At 33.1% G+C, this 13,486-nt stretch overlaps 1 long non-coding RNA gene across 4 annotated transcripts in view; it reads left to right on the forward strand.

The window, feature by feature from the left end:
* LOC149166469 (uncharacterized) overlaps positions 1-13,486 on the forward strand; it is a 301,282-nt gene that overhangs the window by 175,542 nt on the left and 112,254 nt on the right. The window lies entirely within an intron of this gene.

The following is a 13,486-nucleotide window of genomic DNA, read 5'->3' on the forward strand; positions in this document are numbered from 1 at the left end:
ACTTTATACTATTTGAAAATCATTATTAAATTCAAAGTGTCACTTGTTTTGGGAATCAGTTTGAGCATCTCCAAAGCCTATCTTGAGCCATCCTTTCTTTGACGTAAGCTACTTTATTTCACTCAAAGTCCTACTTTATTGAAAACTAAAAGTCATACTTTATATGAACACTGAACACTATTCTGGAGTGTAAAATTTGCAAGCTCCTTAAGGAGATGCATTTGATTAGGATCCCTTTAGTCATGTAACCTATAACCGTAGCTGAGGAAGCCTCCATTGTGGGGATAACATATGCACACAAACCTAAAAGGGATTTGGTTAATAAGGTGAGAGTGCCTCCCTTGTGGGGATAACATATGCACACAAACCTAAAAGGGATTTGGTTAATAAGGTGAGAGTGCCTCCCTTGTGGGGATAACATTGTGGGGATAACATATGCACACAAACCTAAAAGGGATTTGGTTAATAAGGTGAGAGTGCTGGTGGATGCCATTGTTTCTGGGATTTAGTGCAAGCTAGAACTAGGGTGCTATATTTTGTGACAACAATCCCAACAAATATAGTTGTGTAGAACCACAAAATAGTGGAGAAGATACTCTCAAGGACAAAAGAAGAAATCATTGTTATTTTCTAGGTAGAATCACTACGAAGAGTATTGTTGGGTCACTAGGAAAGGATATTGTTGGGTCGAATTACTTTGTGAGAAATTAAAGAAATTTAGAGCTATTCAAGAAGAAAAAGGAAACTAGCTTTCCAGTTCTTGTGGAAGTGGAATAAACCCAATTAGCCTAAGGAGAATAATTGGACTTGCAATTCACTTTTAAATAGAAAATTCATAGCTCTTAGGGAGACAAAAGTTGAAGAGGAGCCCATAATTCCTATGCACAAATGGAAAACCCTAGCAAGATAACTATTAACTATTTGACACAAGCATGAGCTAAGACTTGGAATAACAAGCATTTCCTTTATTGAAGTAGTTTGGCCCTAAATTTTTTTTCCTAGCATCAAGGCTATGTGCAAGTAAATTAATTTACTATTAATAAAACACTCTTTTTGTTTATTTATGTCATGTGAATACTATATATCTACGTTTAGTTTTTCTTGGATGTAGTGCATAGAGGCTTGTGGAGCTTAATGTTCACTTGTTATTGGGAGTTTTAGAGAGGCAAGTGAAGTAAGCTTATAACTATCCTATATAAAGGGAGAATAATAATTAAACAACAAAGATTGTAGAGAGTTTTAAAGGGCACCCTTATATTATACATTTCAAATGCTATATCACTGATATCAATCATACCCATTCTTTCATATTAGGCATGTAAGTTTTAAACCTTTCAAGTGAAGGAACCTAGAAACTTTTTCAAAGGAAATACAATTCTGGTCATATATCAAAAGCTTATACCTAATCTGAAGTGCCACTAATAATAATTCTTCGTCTAAAAGTCACTATTTATTGTTTTCGCTGGTAAAGGGTAACTTTATTATCACAACTGATGTGAGAAGGCCAAGAGGAATTTCTATTCTCACACATCCACAGATTTCCTATTTAATTCCTTAGCTTTCCTATTTAATTCCTGAGCTTTATCGAGACCATGGGAGTATAATTAAAAGATACAGTGTAATTAATAGACAATTTTCCTTTTTCCATTAGAAATCTAACAATACATTTTTGGAAAAAATATTGGTTTCTTGTGGTTTGAAATGTATTTTTGAATGTATAAATGGATTCAATTCCCTAAAAAAACCTATGGGTACTTGGATTCCACATATTTCACAGCTGGAGCTTCCAATTCTAAGAAATCTTTGCTGGATTGAGATGAAAATTGACAAGAAAAGATTCTATGAAAAGGGCCAAAATGTCAATTAGTTAAACTACTCTTACTACTCTTAATTAATGCTCTAGTAAATAGTGCCCCTTCTTACTCACCCACAGCTTACCCTATTTAAGTTTGCCTCTTTCTCCAGGTCATTCATGCAAATGGTTAGTTGGCTATTAATATTCCATTAATAACATGAGAAAATACAGTCAGTTAGGGATGTGTGTATTTAAATTCAAATTAAACTAGTAGCAAAATGATATTGTAATAAAATGAATGGATTTGAGCTGGCTTGGACAAAATTCAGTAACGTGAAATTTTACTTTCACAAATTTTATTTTATTAAAAACTTTTCTATTTAAAAAGATCAAAATTATAAATAAATGAAATTTTAATTTCTAAATGGAAATATCTAACCAAAGAAGAGAAGTTGCGAGGTTGATGTCTAGATTTTTTTTTACCAGTGGTCAGTCTTCGGCCAGAGTAAAAAAATTAGATTCGTAACCCTCGTTCTGAACTATATATGTAAAAATGTATAACTCAAACTGGTGAAGTAAAATTGGGAGACTGAATTTTATATTCGTAATGAGATAATAAGTTAATAAATTTTAAGACCAATAATGTATGTTTAGTCTTTTGTCAGAAGGAAAAACCGCAGAGTGTTGCCGACATTGATCATCATCATTAATAATAGACTTGAAATGTGAACGAAAGTATAATTGTTACATCGCTAGTGACTATAGCCAACCCTATCCTATCATAGGTTAATCTCTTTCAAATGACGTTCGTCACCTGGTGCAGAATAAAAATCCTATGTCACTCAACTTACTAACTTAGTCAAACCACTGCTAGGTAGGGTTAACTTATGTCACTAACCTAGTTAAACCTAAGCTGGATAGAGTTAACTTACTAGCCAGGTGTCAACCAGCTTGCAAGTTTCAGGTAGGAAAACATGGGTATTTCATAATAGAGAAGGCTCGTTTCAATAAAACAACATCTATGTCATTCATCGGTGGCAAGGGATTTATGTCTAGAGGGCACTGAGTGGGAAGAAATGGTACATGTCAACCAAAACCAGAAATGAGTGGGGGAGAAATGGTACACTTCAACCAAAACCAGGAAAAAGGTGGAAGTAAAGAAATTTCATATTTGAAAAAAAAATATATATGCTTAATAGAATTTCAGTGCATATGCTTGGATATATTCTCTCAAAAATTTCTAGCACTGACTTTTCATCAATTATTGTATAAATGCATATATCTACTGATTTCTTCAAAATAGTAAAAGGAAAGTCCAGTAAATTTTAGGTACGAATCAGGATTAGTTAATTTGGGTACCTACATCAATCCATCCAGGGTTCCTTGAAAGTTGATGCTGTCATATTGCCAGCAGAGTACTCGTCTCTGCGCAGAACTCGAGAACTCGATCCCCTGCTTTGCTTCCCAGGAATGGATTTGAAAAAATGAAAATTAGAGAAAGAAACAAAGGAAAAACAATAATATACTCTTATAGCATTATCATTTAAAATTAAAAAAACAATAATATGTTGGTGAAAAAATAAAATTAGGAAAAACAATGATGTACTCTCATAACATTATTATTTAAAATTAGAAAAAATAAAAATAAAAAATTCCACGATTTAATAAAAAAACAGGTTATATACTTAGTGCAACATTATTATTTAAAATTAGAAAAAATAAAAATAAAAAATTCCACGATTTAATAAAAAAACAGGTTATATACTTAGTGCATGTATTATATATTTTTTTTTCAGAGAGAAATCCTCATATGACCGAAGCCTACAGATATTTTTTTCAATCAATATAGCCCAAGTCAATGTATTATATACTTAATAATATGGATTAAATAGAACATGAATTAGCGTTTGTGAAAGGTAATTAGCTTTTTTGAATTATGGAATTCAATCGGCCGAAAGAACCAGTCACCGTTAAAAAAGCTTTTCACAACCAGTCGCAACACAGAGCCACAGATACAGGTAAAAAACAACACACAACAAACGGGGAGCGCTCCACAAGACATGACATCACAACAGAGAGCAGAAAAGCACAGAGTTGAGAAAATTCATTGCAATGCAAGAAGATGAAGAGATTAATGAAACGATATGGATTAAATAGAACATGAATTAGCTTTTGTGAAAGGTAATTAGCTTTTGTGAAAGGTAATTAGCTTTTTTGAATTAGGGAATTCAATCGGCCACCGAAAGAACCAGATCATTCGCACCGTTAAAAAAGCTTTTTCGCACAATTCAAATTTAAATATCGAACAACACTCCATAGTGCATTGCAGTAGAAGAGGAGGAGACAGAGGGAATAAAAAGAAGATGGATTAGCTTTTGTGAACAGTAGAGTGCTTTTCTGGATTAGCTTTTGTGAACAGTAAAGTGCTTTTTCTGGGTTATCGAATTCTATTCAACATTTGATCCATCGGTCCATTGCCACAGCTAAAAAAAAGCAATCCGGCAAAATTCAAATTTAAAGCTTAGAAAACGCTCCTATCCACACTCACTTCTTTACAATCCAACGGGCACCCACGATTCCAAACAAAAACTTGGAAATTCAAGTATCTGTGAACCTCAATTTCTATCCTCTACCCCAGTGCACGAGGTCGAACCGTTAGAGGGATGATCTTGTTTTGGTTACACTGAACATGTAGATGTGTTTTTCCTTTGAGAGTAATAAGGAAAAATATTTATTTCGTTTTTCATTATATATATATATATATATATATAATATAATATGAAAACTTTAAATTTTAACATATAAATACACTAAATATCATTATGTGTAATACAAGATTTGTCATATAAAATAATTATTTTTATTAATAATTAATGATTCTCATTTTTATGATAGATTTTTCGGCCAAAATCACATGAGAAATCATTTGTCGACGCGTTTCGAACCAACCAGTGTGGTTCATTGGTTCGAAACGCGTCGACAAATGATTTCTCATTTGATTTTCGGCGAAAAATCTATCATAAACTTGTTATGGATCACAGACACCTCAACTCTACGATTCTCATTTTTATTATATGCTTTCAAAATTTTGAATAATCCATATAGAACATTGACGTGATATAATTTAAAAAAATATTCATATTCATTAACTACTCATTGTCTTATTCAATCTAATCAGTGTTCAAAAGTATTTTATTTCTAATTTTATATATAATATTTAATAAATATGGCGAATCTTATGATTTTTTTAAAATATATATTTTTTGAAACATACTATTTTTTAATTTTGCTTAAATTTATTAAAAAATTGTTAAAATTACAATTATAATTTGTGTAATTTATAATATCTAAATATTATAAAGGTTTCTCGCAATGTTAAATTTATTTACAAGTTAAAATTTAATTTAAATAACTGAAATTAATAATTATATACTTTAATTTTGAAATTTTTTTAAAACGATTCACTTTTTTTAAAACTTAAAATAAATATAAAAATTAATTTATAAAACTTGTATTGTTATATTTAAAATTGTCATCTACGATAATCATTTTATATTAATTTTTATTTTAATAAATTATTTATAATTTATTATTTAATTAATGATTATATCAATAAATTGAAAGTCTTAAATTTAATTTTAGATTTAGGTTTTGAAATTATTATTTATATATATGAACAATTTTATTAATTTGTATATTTTAAAATTTGATCACTTTCAAATAAATTACATATTATAAATTATAATTAGTATAGATTTGTTATATTTTTAAATTTATTAAATAATAAAAGGGATTTGAGAGGATTCGAATGTAAGTTTTTTAGTGATTAAAAGATTTAAAATAAGATAGATTTACCTTCATGTATTTTTATACATACATGAACATTTATATAGATAAAGATAGGGCTTTGAAAAGGGGTGGTGGTGGCTATGATAATGGAGCCTAAAAATCATGACAATAATTCCATAGATAATATTGTTGATTTTTATTTCGGTTTTCAATATAACCATTTGATTACTCTCTCAAACAAATAACTTGCAATGTGCTTTATGTACTTGTTGCCCACTTCAACTTTGTGAGAAATGACAAGGTCAATCCCTCGATTATCATCTTGTCAAACACCCATCATGACATTCACAAGGAGGGTGAGCCCCTCCCAAAGTAGTATAGTGGGAAAGGTTTTGTGAGATTATTTCAAAGGGAACATGGTGTCTTGGTCGAATCTGTAGTTAATTAAACAAGAACAATATGGGCAAGGCTAAAACCATACCTCCTTTCTTTCCCGGGCACAACTAAATGTCTTAGCGTGATTGAACCCACCCATCATGTGCCTATACTGTTGGTTGAAGATCCTAAACGAGTGCGTTGTAACACCTCAATGAAATGGAGTACTTCCTCATGTTTATTTGTTAGGTCCTAATTCAAGTTTGTATGGTGTGTTATTTGTAGCTCTAGGTCAGGGCTCTGTGACCGTTGCTTTATATAGAAAGATTCTAAAAAGCCAAAATTTGTTAATAAAAATGCATTTGAGTGGTTCATATGACTCTCAACACTACTTTGAGCACCTAAAAGTTGGATTTATGCAAAAGAAAATCTTGAATGAGAAATTTTTTGAGAATGTTCGACCCTCTATGCTTATCAAATTCTTTGACTATGTCTTGGAGAAGGGGATTTTAGTTTTGGGCAATTGATATAAATGTAGCTCATCATAAAGATGACATGGGGCAAGATTAACCCTATTAATAATGAGGAGTATGTGAGAAAGGAGGCTTATGTACATGAGGGGTTGAAGCTCTTTGCGGACATTTTCATTAGATAGAGGTAAAATGCGTGGATGAGGTACATGGAAAGGTCATGAGGTTACTCTACTCATGTCCACCAATTTGAGAAATACTATATCTTCCATTGAAAGTCCGTGCAAGAGATTATATAGTTTTTAGTACCATTTGAAGGTGTTGATAATGATAAATTTATCTTGCAAATTGTTTGACAAAATCCATGCCTTTCTTTGTACTCATGTTAACAAAGTTTTTAACCATGGTATTGGGTATTGGAAGACATGTCAAATCTTTGTGAGCTTTATTGAGGGAAACAATCTCATATTACAAATTAAATCATTCAATCATTATATTGAATCCATGAAGCAAAATATGAAGAGATGCATGTTGTTTTCAACAACTTGATCTCTGTTTTCTTTCTAAATATGACGTGTAAAGATTCAACGATTTTCTGGTCTTACGAATTTATGCAAGGGTAGGGGATAAAGATATATTGTCCTTCTCAAAGGCTCACTCTTTCAAATATGTGGTCAATGTAAATCCTTCCATCACTACTTCAACCCATCCACCTAGTGCCTATATTATTGAGAAATGAGAGGAAGCTCTAGTGGTGAAAGTATGAGAACAATCTTCGATATACTCTCATACCATAGTTAAACAAACTATTGTAATTTAATTAGAATATAATAAAAAAGAAAATTAAAGAAGCTAATCTTACAAAAAAGAAGAAGCATAAAGGTAGGAATATAAATAACATAATTATTATAATCATTATAAATATATTAATATGTTAACAAATCATTGTTATAACAAAGTAAATAATAGAGAAATTTATAAAATAATTTATGAAGAAGATAATAATAAATAATTAAAATAAAATAAAATAAAAAATATTGAACTCGTCGACTTTACTTTATAACTCCTTGAACATATTTATAACTCACGTTTCTCTTCTTTGTAAATCAGTCTTGATGATGAGTCTTGTTCTAGACTCGAAACGTAAACAAAACAAAAATGAAGACTCTGGAATATCTGAATTCTGAATTTCAAAAACCACACCACAGAAATCTGCAAACCATCACTATGTATCTAATGCAGTGATATTTCAATTTACAAGATTTTATCTTCGTACCATTGAATTGTATAAATTGATTTACTCCACTTGTACAAGAGATTACAAGGTATATTTATGCTCTAAAGGTTCTTTCATAGTTCATTTTACAAATCTTGTTGCGATTAGCAAGTTTTCAAGAAGGAACCCTAATTTTGGAGTATATCATATTTTTTTACCTCATGATTCTAAAATTTCAACCATACGACCATCAATTTCACCACAATGTCAATTTTAATATGACTCCCAAATTTGTCAGTATAATGTATGGCATTTAACAACATTTAAAAATATTGGGAATGTCCGTAGTAGATTATTAAGGTAGATATAGATCCGATCAAACTTGTTCTCTTAACATATGCATGAATAACTGAACATTAATCAAGGTTTACCAAACAAGATAATCCTTGTAATGCCCCAGCTTGTGTAATTTGGTGTGATTATATGTAGTTGGATATTTATGTTAGTGAGCTGGATGTACTTGACTGTTAGGTTGGTGAGACGAAGTTGCGTTTGAGGCCTATGTGCCCATGTGGAGGCAAACATACTTTTGGGTAAATGTGCTCAAATTTATATGTCTTTAATGGTTGTGAGGCCGAAGAGCTTGAATTTGTAATTAAAAATGTAAATATTCATAATATTAATAAACTAACGCCGGCTATGGAGCCCACGCCATGCAAAGAGCAAGGGGGGTGCAACTCTAGATAAAAAAGGAAACAATTGGGGGTTTTGGTGAAAAGTGCACCCTAGGGCCCATGTGGCTTCAAGAAGTGCACATGGCCAGTGAAGGTCATGCATTATAAAGGGGTGTGTTTAGCCTATAAAGGCATTCATTCAGGCATTCAGTTATTCATTCGGTTTGATTAGTTACTCAGTCTTGGTGATTGGTAGGTAGTGACCCTTGGGTTGGACTCTAGAACTGGCTGTGGTGTGGTTACCCTGTTAACCACCCGAATTGGATGCATCTCGGTTTTAGAGCTTGGTGCTTTGGTTGTGTTAGCCTCGGTGGCTTCAGTTATGGCTTCGAGGCCATGGAGTTTTTGGTGGGGAACTCGATTTGGAGATGGTTAGTGAGTGCTAGTTTGGACTCTCACACCAATTGAGGTGTTATTCGGTTTTGTCTATTTGGTGCTTGGACACTGGTGAGTAGCAGAGCTCCTGGCGCTAGAAGTTGAGACCATTTTGGTCAATTGTAAGTTGCCCTGGAAGGTGGGCACCATCAAGGGATATGGGTTGCACCACTTGGGTGTCGCTTAGGGGAATGTGAGCTTGTGGTTGGAGACTAAGTCTGGTTGGGGCCGTGCCATGACCAGGGTTTTGTTATTTGGTTTCCACCATTGCCTAGAGTTGTTGTCCCAATTTGGGGTTGACCCGTAGTTGAGTTTACAAACCACATGGTCTATGATAGGGAGGAACATGGAGAGCCCTTATCCATTCAACACTTTGATACATATAAGTGTTCTTTGTGCAATGAGATATTTTATGTGTATTTATACGTACATTTATATGTTTTTATGGGTATTTGCAATGTTGTGTGCCATACATTATAATTGTGTCATGTATGATTGTTAACCCTAGTTGGGGTTTGATATATTATATGTAATGTTTTCATTGTGCATGTTTTACTGATAAGAATATAATCATGATATAATGTGTGAATACAACATTAATTATGGCATGGTACATAGGGTCGAAGTATTTCCAAATTTTGCATGTAGTATTGCTTTGCACAATGATTATATTTGACAGACACTCGATGAAAATAATGGAAGATGTGAGTATATGCTTCCATGATTATTTTTATTATATTTAAGTAGAACTTATTGAGTGGTGTTTCCCAATTAGGAGATGAGGACATTATAGAGTGGTATTAGAGCCCAGTTTCATGTGCCAATTGAGTTGAGTGAATTACAAAATTAATTTGTCGGGAATTGATTAATTTTAGCCTCAGAGAGCTAAAGTTAATGTGCAAGGCATAACTTCCATGAAAAATGGGTTTTAATTTTGCTACACAATATGGAAACCATTTTTAAAGAAATGTGTGAAAAATGGGTTTTAATATTTCTATACACAATATGGAAACCATTATTAAAGAAATGTGCGTGAAAAATGAGGCAGGGTTTTAAAGGTGGAACACTTGCTTGTCTCAACGAGAATGAGTTTGAAGGGGTTTCACTGGTTTGAATGTTTAATTAATTTTTTAAATGTTTAAATGTTGAATACATAACATTTTATATTAAATTTGTTTCGTATTGTAATGATTACATCCCCCTCGCCAAATGCACATACAAATTGTAATGCATATGCATGTTGCAATGTTTGGTCGAATGCATATACAAGGAGGTATAAATAAGAAGGTTTTAAATATGATGAACTGATTAAAGCTTCTCTATATGTCTTCCTGTCTTGGTCTATTCAAAGACTCACATTTGTACGATTTACAGTTCGTATATATTCCTGAGCTTGTTATTATGTGAAAAAGGATCGCACCTATGGTTTATTGGCGCACCCCTGTAATGGCTCGCATCACGAAGCTCTGAGCTCACATCGTATGCCCCGTCACACATATTTGTGGCTCGTATGACTTATTTTCTACGAAACACTATATAGTGGCCTCTCCATGGTGTTGGAAAGACACAGGAGACAAAGCATAAATTCACACATAAAACACACAAGCTATGACTCTTCTAATCATCTTCTATTGATCACACAAAACATGATTCTTACAATGAACCCGGTGAAGGGTATTTAACCTTTTCGATTAGTGACTCGCTTAAAATATCTTGACATGCACACACACTTAACTCTTTATTTATCACTCAACTTGACTAAACGCTCAACGCTCAACACTAAGTTAACTAACTCTCTAATTTTAGTCAACAACCCATCCGGGAGTAATTACAATTTCTATCCCTCCCCCTTAATTACGACCGTATGACTCAACATGACTTAACTATCACACAAACATGACTGCTGGTCTGTGTCTTAGCGAGGCTTACAATGACTCAAAACTTTTACAATTTTGCATTTTCTTTTTCTCTTCTTCCAAATTTTAAATCCTCAAAATTGCTTCATTCTCTATTGCGGGTGCTTGTTGTAGGCTCCATATTTCTTTACTTGATCCTTCTGTAATTTTTCTTTGACTTTTCTTGAATTTGTGCCGAAACACAATCTCATCTTGTCTACTACACCTTCCTCTTCAAATATTCGTTCAACCATGTACTGCTGCACAACATTGCATCTTCAAACTGTCTTTTTTCTCTGCTTCTTGCGCTTCATATTCATGACTTTATTTTTGCCATATTTCTTGATAACATAATCTTGACTCCATTGCTGAAAAATAGTTTCAATGCATTCATCTTTGTTTTCATAAACATGCATATCATTATTTTCACTTTCATCATCAGGTACTGCTGCTTTTTTCCTATAATTTGCACACTCAAGATTAGTGTTCACGATTTCATTGAATTGTTTTATTACAACGGCTGCTTTAAGACTCGTATCAATTAGTTCTATTGGTTTTTGAATCCATTCTTCTTCAATGAGCTTCAAATCTTCATCAAACTTATTAACAACCTTGTTTTCAACTTTTTTTCCCGTGCTATTCTGAATGCCTGCATATTCAAAAACAATGTTAAAAACATGTTTATTATGCTCTTCACTGAGAGCTTCCCGCTCTACATGTTCCTTCTTTTCAACTGCATGGAGGTTGTCTTCCACTGTTATGTTGTTAGTGGATATTCTCATAAAAATCTCTTCAATCACATTATCCTCTTCTTGATCATCAATTGCTGCTAGATGACATACTCTTTTATGAGCAGTTCCAATTGCTTCATATCTTGCTGCTACATAGACAACTTTAACATTCAATTCTTCATCAAACATTGCGCTTACCATATTGCCACAATCAATCTTTATTTCAAAAAAGAAACCACACTTAACATCAACATAATGTTAATCGACACTATGGTGGTATGTCCGAGCATGCATATGCTCATTGTCAATTTCATTGACAATTTCAACTTCACCAAATCTGTCAGCAGTGGTTGGATTCACCAATTCACATATAACTTTGCAGTCATCATCCACATGTGTCTCATCATAGTGGGTTTCGCCATCATCCATATCATCCACATTATAGTGGAGTCCTTGAGCATTTATTTGCTCTTGCTCTGTTTCACACACAAAGGCTTCAACTTCTCTCTCTACAATCTTTTCTTTTCTGCATCTTCTTCATCCATATGCATGCTTGCATAATGGGTTTCAATTTTATGGTTTTGACAACCATCATCTACTTTTGAGTGGGATTCTCCAAGCTCTGTTTTCCTCTCAGAGTCTTTCTCATCTACTCTCAGATCAGCGTCGGGCTTCTTTGATTATGACATAACCTGATGTTGCATGTCACTCCCTCTTGCACCAAACTATGCTTCCAGAAATTTCCATGCTTCCTTGGAAGTTGTAGCTTTTGCTACCCTGCACAAGCACTTCTCATTCTATGTTTGTTTTTTAAAATTCAAAGCTAAAACATCACATATTGCATCATATGGGTTATTAGATTTGTATTCAATTAACTCTCTAGCTCGAAGAAAAGTTAACATCTTGATAATCCAATGATCAAAATATTCACCTATAAACATAGGAGGTGGTAGCAAATCAAAGCTACACCAATCACCCTCGATTTCTTCTTTGTCTTCTGCCAGACTTCTTAGTTCCTCGGTTGCGCCCTGAACCTCTCTAACCATGGCAATGATCTTTGCCTCTTCTTTTCGACTTTTGTTATTAATATGATTCAGTCGCGCTTTGCGACATGACTGCGGGCTTTCCTCTGTCTTATAGTTTCTTTCATGATTTCAAGAGGCTATCTTCCATATGGCCCCCGAAAGAAAATATGATTTTCAATATGTGCCCCCCATAGGGCACAATAACCAATTGATCAAAATATTCACCTGTAAACATAGGAGGTGGTAGCAAATCAAAGCTACACCAATCACGCTCGGTTTCTTCTGTCTTCAGCTAGAGTTATTAGTTCCTCTGATGCGCCCTTAACCTCTCTAACCATGGCAATGATCTTTGCTTCTTCTTTTCGATTTTTGTTATTAATATGGTTTAGTGACGCTTTGCGAGATCACTGCGGTCTTTCCTCTGCCTTATAGTTTCTTTCTTGATTTCATGAGGCTATCTTCCATATGGCCCCCCGGAAGAAAATATGATTTTCAATATGTGCCCCCATAAGGCACAATCTTCACTCAAAACATGGTCATGCTTGACAAAAACCAAATAATTTTATAGACACTGACTTTACAAAGCCTTAAATTCTCTTTTGGAGAGAAATCTCCCGAATCCACAAAACAATTATCACTTAATCTTTTTTATAATAAACCACACTTTTTTTTTAATATATATATTTTTTTCATAAATATCGTACCAAGTAAAACCCTGAGTGACTCTTTCTATAACCTTCAACTTGAACTATTATAAAAAAAAAATCTTTAATGCTTCAAATATAAGAAGAAAGTCCTTTTTTCAAACATACCAAGAAAGACCATTTTGTTTTATGTATGTGTGCTTTTCTTAAAAACTTAAAGAAAATCGTTGGGAATCCAATAAATAAGCTCATGTGACTTTAATTGAATTTTCTCGTGCTCTTCACGGTTTTTCGAAAAGTGCATTCCGCCTTGAATTTCACTTATATTGTCTTTTTGGCTGACAACAGGCTAGATAACCTTCAACTTGAACTATTATAAAAAAAAATCTTTAATGCTTCAAATATATGAAGAAAGTCCTTTTTTCAAACATACCAAG

The sequence above is a fragment of the Pinus tabuliformis genome, chromosome 5_1 (assembly GCF_031772625.1).
Source record: "Pinus tabuliformis cultivar Carrire ecotype Pingquan chromosome 5_1, CPIR1, whole genome shotgun sequence".
In the NCBI taxonomy this organism is placed as follows: Eukaryota; Viridiplantae; Streptophyta; class Pinopsida; order Pinales; family Pinaceae; genus Pinus; species Pinus tabuliformis.